The following is a 9,942-nucleotide window of genomic DNA, read 5'->3' on the forward strand; positions in this document are numbered from 1 at the left end:
ACGACGGTTGGAGGAAGAGCGCCTTATCTTCCACCTAGGAACCGTCCAACCACAAGGGATGAACTCGGATTTCACCAGTTTCCTCATTCTCCCTCCCCCCACCTTGTCTCAGTCAAATCCATCGAACTCAGCACTGCCTTCCTAACCTGCAATCTTCTTCCCGCCCTCTCCGCCCCCACCCCAGTCTGACCTATCACCCTCACCTTGACCTCTTTCCACCTATCACATTTCCGACGCCCCTCCCCCAAGTCCGTCCTCCCTACCTTTTATCTTAGCCTGCTGGACAAACTTTCCTCATTCCTGAAGAAGGGCTTATGCCCGAAACGTCGATTCTCCTGTTCCCTGGATGCTGCCTGACCTGCTGCGCTTTTCCAGCAACACATTTCCAGCTCTGATCTCCAGCATCTGCAGACCTCACTTTCTCCTCAAAGATTTCATTTCAGTGTATTGAGTATTGGAGCTGGGAGGTCATGTTGCGGCTGTACAAGATGTTGGTTAGGCCAGTTTTAGAATACAACATTAAATTCTTATCTCCCTGCTATAGGAAAGATGTTGTTAAACTTGAAAGGGTTCAGAAAAGATTTACAAGGATGTTGCAGAGATTGGAGTGTTTGAACTATAGGGAGAGGCTGAATAGGCTGGAGCTTTTTTCCCTGGAGCATCAGAGACTCAGGGGTGACCATGTAGAGATTTATAAAATTATGAGGGGCATCAATATGGTGAATAGGCAAAGTCTTTTCCCCAGGGGAGGGGTTCCAAAACTAGAGGGCGTAAGTTTAACTGAGGGAGGAAAGATTTGGAAGGATCTGAGGGGCAATGTTTTCATTCAGAGGAAATGAACTGCCAAAGGAAATGGTGGAGGCTGGTACAATTACAACATTTAAAAGGCATCTGGATGGGTACGTGAATAGGAAAGGTTTACAGGTATATGGACCAAATGCTGGCAAATGGGACTAGATCAGCTTAGGATATCTGGTTGGTGCAGACAAATTGGACCCAAGTGTCTAATTCTGTGATGTATAACTCTATAATTCTATGGCAGGAGTATGTCATTCAGCCCATTAAACCTGCTCCGCCATTCACCACTATCATGGCTGATTGAATACTTCAATGCCTTTTACCCATCCAATCCCCATAACTCTCCACCCCACTGGCTATCAGAAATCTATTAATCTCTACTTTAAACATACTTGAGACTCCATAGCCCTCTGTAGTAGAGTATTTCAAATGTTTACAAACCTTTGAGTAAAAACAAACTCTTTATCTTGGTCCTAGGTGGCATCCTCTTCCTTTGTAAATTGCACTGTCTGATTCTAGACTCCCCAGACAGGGACAGCATCTTGCCTGCATTTATCCTGTCTATCCTTTCAAGTATTTTGTAAGTTTCAATGAGGTCACCTCTCATTCTTCAAAACGCAGAGAATACAGGCCATGTTTGGCTTATCTCTTTTCATAGAGTAGTTACACCGTCTCAGGAACATATTTGAAGCACTTTTTCTTGTGCCTGAGATAAGGAGACCAAAACTGCAGACACAATCTAACTAGGGTACAATCTAACTAGGTTCGTATACAACTGAAGCAACCCTTACATATGAAGCAACCCTTCACTACTCCTGTACTCAAATGCTTTTTCAATAAAGGCAACATCCAATTAACCCCCCCCCCCCCCCCCCCCCCCCGCCGCCCTACCCCACCACCACCACTTTTTGTTTGCTGTACCTGCATATTAATCTTCAATGACTTATCACAAGAACACCCAGCTTGTTTTGTAAATCTACACTTTCCAGCCTCTTTCCAACCATCTAAAAAATACTCGGCACATCTGGTTCTCCTATAAAAGTAGAAAACCTGACTTTTTTTTACAAGATTGTCAACTGAAAAAAGAACTGTAAATTTTTTCCCAACAAGAGATTTCATATCAAAACCGCAGAAAAATTCTTGCATGTAACTGATTTGAATTTTGGTAACAGACTTCATCACGTCATTCGATCTGAAAAGGACAGTCAACACATGACATGAATCGAACAATGACTTTAGCTGATCCAGTGCTTTGGATAATCTGTTACAAGTATTGAAAATACACATACAAAGACTTCCTAAGTGATATGAAGTCAAAAAGCAAGTGGTGAAGCTGCACAGGTAATTATTGGAGGCTGTTCTTAACTGTCAGGCATAATAATTCATTGATAGATCTGCGATGATGTATGGCAACAAGAACACCAGTAACACCCACTTTCAGCTGCATTGGATTTTTATCTGCTATCAACTTCAAAATAAACCACGTAAACTGAGTTAATTTGAAATGATTGAGTTTTGCCATCCTGATGACTGAAATGAAGTCCCTTACCTAACAGTAAAAAATGAAAAATGATAAGCTGACAGATTCAGGGCATAATGCAATGGAAGTTCATATAATGAAAATGTACTGTGTATTCAAGTTCTCATTTCTTGTAAAGAAGCAGTACTATCGACCGCAAAAGGCTGTCAAAAGATAGTGTCAAAAAAGGAAATAAATATGCCAAAGTGTCAAGAACATCAGAGAAATGGGAGAGCATTGCAACTAGGAAATAATCTCTCACAATCAAGTCTATATAACCAAAGCATTCAAGCACCAGATTGGGGATGACAGAACCTCAATATGAGAATTCACTGCAAAATAAATATTTTCTGTTATCTGCAAATAAATATCAGTACAACAATATCTGTGATTGTCCCTATTGTGAATGCCAGCAATATTTAGTAAAATCTTATAAATGCATGGGTGTGAAACCTTGTGTCCATTATCATTTGATGGATAAAATAGTAGATTAAGTGTCTGGTAAAACACAATATTTAACATTGATATTGACTTTATAATGTTGTAAATTGATTTAAGAAAACTGAAGAGTAGTGAACTTCTTCAGCAACTGTATTACATTTCAGGTATGTGAGGAAACTGTCCAATGGCCAGAACCTTAACTGACCAATCACATGAATGCACTGACTCCAATAACAGGACCAAGGCTAGATATTCTGAGCCAAATAACTTACTTCTTGACTACTCAAAATCTGTCCACCATCTGCAAGACACAAATCAGGAATGTGATAGAAAGCTCTCCACTTACTTGGATGGATATGGCTGCAACAACTTTCATGAAGTTTAATATCAAATTAGCAGATCAGCCCACCTGATCGGTACGTCATCCACCACCTTGAGCATTCACTCTTTCCACCAGGGTGGGAGCAGTACCATCAACTCGATACACTACAGCAATTCACTAAACTTTCTTCAAACATCCGAACCTGTGACCTGTACCATCTGGAGAATGTAAACAGCAGCCACATGGAAAAATCTCTGCCTTCAAATTCTCCTCGAAGCCACACACCATGCTGATTTGGAACTATTTCACCATTCCTTCACTGTTGCTGAACTGATAACTTGAATTGTCTCCCTGACAGCGCTGTGAAAGCAACTACAGCACGTGGATTACAGTAGTTCAACAGGGCAGCTAATCAGCATCTTCTCAAAACTAATTAGGGATAAGCAATGAAATGCTTGCCTTGACATTGATGCCAAAATGATATGAACAAATTAAAATTCCTCCATGTGCTCTGCTGCACATTGGGGTATCAAACAGTCAAGTACCTATCCATTGTAGCTTATGTTTTTTTTCTCTAATCCGTGATATAAAGTATGAATATTTACTTCCACAGTTGTTTCTTCTTCAAGTTTTACCCATGGTAATTGACTGAGAGAATAAAAAAGGCAAATGGCCAAGGCAGAGATGCAGGAAACACCACTACTGTGAAGGGTATAAGAAAAAAGATTATTATCTCAACAGTGGCACTTTAAGAAAAGGTGAGGTGCAACGAGACGTGGGTGTCATAGTGGAACATTGCTCAAGACTGGCATACAGGTGCAGCAGATGGTGAGGAAAGCTAATGGCATGCTGGCCTTCAAAGTGAGAGGATTTGAGTATGGGAGTACAGATGTCTTACTGCAGTTATCGTGGGCTTTGTTGAGGTGCACCTTGAGTATTGTGTGCACTTTTGGTCTCCTAGTCTGAGTAAGGACATTCTTGCTATTAGGGAGTCCAGTGAAGGTTCACCAGACTGATTCCTGGGATGGCAGGACAGAGAAGAAAGATTAGATCAACTGGCCTTATACTCACTGGAACGTAGAAGAATGAGAGGGGATCTCATAGATTCATATAAAATCCTAATGGAACTGGACAGGCTAGATGTGGGAAGAATGTTACAAATTTTGGGAAGTCCAGAACGAGGGTCACATAGGGAATAAGGGGTAAGTTATTCAGGTCTGAGATAAAGAAGAATTTCTTCGCACAGAGAGTTGTGAACCAGTGGAATTCTCTACCACAGGAAACTGTTGGGGCCAGTTTGATAGATGTACTCAAGCTGGGGCTGAACATGGCCCCTATAGCTAAAGGGATCAATGAGTATGGAGAGAAAGCATGACTGGGATATTGAAATTGATCAGCTGAATGGCTCACTCCTGCACCTATTGTCTATGTTTCTAAAAGTTGAGGTCAGCCATTTTAGTGTGCTTAGATCTGCAATAACCATCGGTTACGATGTGACTTTGCAATATATCTTGAGGAAACAGGAGAAAGGTGAATCAGAAATGTGATTTGGAAACACAGAAAGGATATGATGGGAGCATTCAGTGAAGAACTGACACCAACAGTTTCAGTAAAACGAGGCAGGAGAGAGAGCACAAAGGGAGACAATGGTTGCTGCCTAGTGAAAGAACGGCCTGTTTGACAAGAAGCTTTTACCTGTATCATCTGGAGAATTAGGATAATTATTTTTTTCACATGAATGATATCTATCAGCAAATGCAGAGGACCTGGTATAGTAAAGCAGCTACTTAGAGTTACTTTTTTAATAATTTGTTAGTTTAAATGTGACATTTATCACCATACGTAAGAGGAACAATAGGTGGCCTACTAAAGTAGTAATTTCTGCTAGTTAGTAACACATGTCAACTATTTTCCACAAAAATCAATAATTAACACAATGAGCAATTCTCTTGTGCTGAGCACATGAAATAAAGATAACTAATATTTTTCTCCATCATCGCAAGTTTGGATTTTAACTACTTAATGATCCTGCATTCAATCTTTAAATATGGTTAGGATGCTACTATATTTTTTCACTTTAGGTTCTTTTCCCGATTGTTAAGCCTCAGTTCTTTGTTTTAGATGGCACACATTATTTCCTAATATATTGGTCACATGCTCAGAAACAGACTGGATACCTCATAAACAAGCAGCTTTTGGTCTCTGTCCTGCAGTCCACAACAGCTGTCCTAAGAGGATATTCCTGCTGATTCATTTTCTATTTAATTAAAATCTGTGCTGGGGGTTTTGGGGAAGTTGTGCAGTAAAACATAATTTGTAGCTGGAGTAAGAGAAATATTCTCACATGCAAATTGAAAATAAATCAGCTAAGTAGAGAAACTAATTCCAAATGCTTAAAAGTAGAAGTATCTATTTCATCTTAAAATTCTCACATAGAATTTGATACTCTGGTAGACTTTTGCAGGGAATCAGTTGTATTTGTTCATGATGATTCCAGTGATTTATGTGGGTGCATGGAGGAATACCACATCTGATCATTGGAACGATTGTAAGTTGTTTAAAAAAAAACTGACAAGTGGAACAAGTTGTGGGCTTGGTTTTTGACCTCTGTTGGTGATAATTAAGATTGAGTTTATTCCTGTACTTATGGGAATGATTTAACATCAATGAGGAGCTAGAACTTTGTCCAGTCCAAAGTCACAGAGTCACAGAAATGTTAAGGTGCAGATGGAGGCCATTTGGCTTATCGTGCTCACATCAGCTCATTAAATGATCATCATTACCAATCTGCAGCTTTTTCTCCAATTCCCTTGCAAATTACTTTCAGTCCAATAATCATCCAATGCCCTCTTCAATGCCTCAAAAAATCGCGCCTCCACCATACTTCCTGGCAGCACATTCCATACCCATCTACTCACTGAGTGAAAATGTCTTTCCTCATTACACCCTTGCTACTTTTGCACATCATTTTAAATTTGTGTCTTCTTGTTGCTACTTTTGTGAGCAGGAACAACTTTCCCTATCTACTCTCACTTATGATTTTGCAAACCTCTATCAGACCTCCTCTTAGCCATCTTCTCTACAAGGAGAGCTGACCCAAGTTCCTTAATCTATCCTCATAACTGAAGTTCATAATTGCTGGAACCATTCTTGTCAATCAATTCTGCACTCTCTCCAATGCATTCATCTCCTTCCAATACTTTGGTTTCCAGACCTGTGTATAATACTCAAGCTGTGGCCTAATCAGTATCTTATACAAGTTCAACATTATGTCCTTGCCCTTGTACTCCATGTTCCTACTAATAAAGCTGAAGACACTTTGCTTTATTGATTGCTGCTTCTACATGTCCATCACTTTCAATGGTCTATATATATGGACACCTTGGTGCTCTGCTACTGCATTCCCCTTGCAATTATACCCTATATTTTATGTTATCTTTTAATGTTCTTCCTATCAAAATGCACCACCTCACACTTCACTGCATGAAAACTCATCTACCACCTATCTGCCCTGTCCACCAACCTAAAGAAAATGAAGACTGCAGATGCTGGAGAGTCAGAGTCGAAAAGTGTGGTGCTGGAAAAGCACAGCAGGTCAGGCAGAATCTGAAGAGCAGGAGAATCGATGTTTCAGGCATAGGCCCTTTACCAGGAATGTGGAGGGGGAAGGGGCTGAGAGATTAATAGGAAGGTGGGTGCGGGGCTGAGGGGATGATAACACCTTTGGAGTTTGACACTGTCCTTACAGTTTACAATTCTTCCAAGTTTTGAGTCACCTTCAGACTTTGAAATTTCCACCTGCACACCAAGATATAGATCACTAATAATTAATCAGGAAAAGCAAGGGTCCAAATACAAATCCCTGGGGAACTCCACTACAAACCTTCCCCCCAATCCAAAGAATATCCATTGACTATTACTCTGTTTCCTATCATTCAGCCAATTTTGTGTCTGTGTTGCTACTCACCCTTTTATTCCATGATCTGTAACTTTCCTCACAAGTCTGTTGCATGGCATTGAATCAAGCACTTTCTGAAAGTCTATGTGCACCACATCAATGACATTATCTTCATCAAGCCTTTCTGTTGCCTGTTCAAAAAACTTCCGCAACTTTGCTCAATGTGATTTCCCCTTTAGAAATCCCTACAGACTCTTCTTAATCAGCCACCTTTCTCCATATAGCTACTAAATCTATCCCAAATAGATATCTGTAGATGCTTTCCTGCCACTGATGTTAAACTGACTGGTCTGTAACTACTGAGCTTAACCTTCCAATCCATGGATATGATGGTTGCAATTTTCCCATCATTTGGCATCTGCCCTTAGTTGAGGAAAGGCTGAAAAAATGTAGCCAGTGCCCTTGCAATTCCCACTCTCATTTCCTTCGAAAGAAAGACCTTATAAAAACACAAAAAACAGCACAGATCCCACAGAATGGGACAAATGCAAAGACCATCGAAGGGCTACAAGGTAGCTAACAAGAACAGCTAAAAAAAATTATGAAAAGAAACTGGCAAGGGGCACAAAAGATAATAAGAGATTTCATAGTTATATAGAAGGGAAAGAGTACTGTTAGTTCATTGAAAGTTGAGGATGAGGATATTGTTAATGACCATGGAGTAGTGGCAGGCATGTTGAATGGAAGGTGAAGATCAAGCTGAGCTGGTAAGATGGATGCAGAACTGACTTTGTCATAGAAGGCAGAGAGTAGCGATGAAGGGTGTTTTTTCTGAGTGGAGATCTGTGACCAGTGGTGTTCCACAGGTATGAATGCTATGAGTCCTGTTATTGGTAATATATGTAAATGATTTGATGGAGAATGGAGATGGTCTGATTAGTAGGTTTGCAGATGATGCATAGATTGGGGAGCTGCAGATAGTGAGGATATTTGCCAGAGGATACAGCAGGATATTGATAGGCTGGGTACTTGGGTGGAGAAATGGCAGATGGGATATAATCAGGACAAATGCGAGGTCATGCATTTTGGAAGCTCTGATACAGCTGGGTAAATAAATGGTAAATGGCAGAACCCTTAGTAGCATCAACATATACAGGGATCGATGCTTACAGGTCCACACTTTGCTGAAAGTGGTAATACAAGTCTCCAGTCATTTGGCATATTCGCCTTCATTAGTCAGAACAGAGTATAGAAATTAGCCAGTAATGTTACAGCTGTATTAAACTTTAGCTACTCTGCATTTGGAATATTATGTACAGTCCTGATTGTGACACTGCCAGAAAGATGTGGATGCTTTGCAGATGCTGCAGAAATGGTTTATCCGGATTTTGCCTGGTCTGGAGGGGATCACCTATGAGGAGAGATTGGACAAACTTTGTTTTCACTTGAATTTTGGAGACTGAGAGGTGACTTGATAGAGGTTAAAATAGATGGTCAGAGTCTTTCTTCCAGGATAGAAATGTCAATTACTAGGGGACATCGACTTAAAGTAAAAGTGGAAAAATTTAAAGGAGATGCAAGAGGCAAGTTTTTTTCACAATGAGGATGGTAAAGGAGGTTGTAGAAGCAAATACAATAGCAAAGTCTAAGAGGCATTTTGACAGAAACGTGAATAAGCAGGCAGTAGAGTATAAGGACTGTGTAGAGTTAAAAAATATTTAGTTTAGAAAGGCATCATGTGTCAGTGCAGGCTTGGTGAGCAGAAGGGCCTGTTCCTGAGCTGGGTGCTTTTTTTGCTCTTGTTTAGAGAATTTTGCTTCAGTATTTACATCAGAAAAGCAGGATAGCTTGCTGGATGTCCAAGTAAATTCACAGAGGATCAGGGACAGGGTTGAAATAAAGTTAGCTTAAGTAAATCATCAATAATGGGGAAATTAATGGAACTGAAGGGTGAAAGATCTCCACGATCTGATGGTTTCCATCCTCGGGTATTAAAACAGGTAGAGCAGCATATTGTTGATGCTCCAACCATAATCTTTTATAGTTCCCTGGTTTCAGGAGTTGTACCTCTGGATTGGAAATTTGCTCATGACCCTCCACTCTTTAAGTAAAGTGACAGAGGGAATTACAGACTAGTTAGCAACTTGGATAATGGCACCAAAAGTAAAATATCCAAATTTGCTGACGACACTAAATTAGGCAGCATTTTAGACAGTGTTGAGGACAGTATAAAATTCTAACAGGAATTCGATAGATTAGATGAATGGGCAAAGCTGTGGCAAATGGATTTTAATATAAACAAGTGTGAAGTTATCCATTTTGGATCGAAAAAAGGATGGATCAAGGTTTTTTCTTTAGGTGACACATTTTAGAGAATGAAGGAGACAAGGATGTCCATCAAGATCTGTAGGTTCAGGTGCATAGCTCTTTAAAATGCCACAAACAGGTGCAGAAAATAGTCAGGAAGGCTAATGGAATGTTGGCCATCATATCTAAAGGCTGGAGTACAAGGTTACAGACATTATGTTGGAGTTATATAAACCCCTCATTAGACACTACTTTAGAGTACTGTGAACAGCTATGGGTACCGTTCCTCAGAAAAGATGTTTTGGCCCTGGAGGGTGTTCAATGCAGGTTCAAAAGGATGATACTTGGACTTCAGGAAGAGAGATTTTAGAAGTTAGAAGGTTAAGAGATGAATCTAATTGAGGTATTCAGGATATTAATAAGGAAAGACTGCATTGATAATGATTAATTATCTTGACTGGTTGAAAGTTCTACAATTGGGGGCATAGTCTAAGAATTAGTGGCAGGTCATCTGGGAGAAATCCGGGAGAAAAACACTACTTGCAATTCCTCAAATGGTAGTCAATGATATTCCAATTATTAAAGTTAAATCTGAGATAGACATTTTTTAAAATTAAACAAGGGTATTGAGGGATATACCTGCCTTGGCCCATATAG

This window comes from Chiloscyllium plagiosum, chromosome 9 (genome assembly GCF_004010195.1).
Source record: "Chiloscyllium plagiosum isolate BGI_BamShark_2017 chromosome 9, ASM401019v2, whole genome shotgun sequence".
NCBI classification, from domain to species: Eukaryota; Metazoa; Chordata; class Chondrichthyes; order Orectolobiformes; family Hemiscylliidae; genus Chiloscyllium; species Chiloscyllium plagiosum.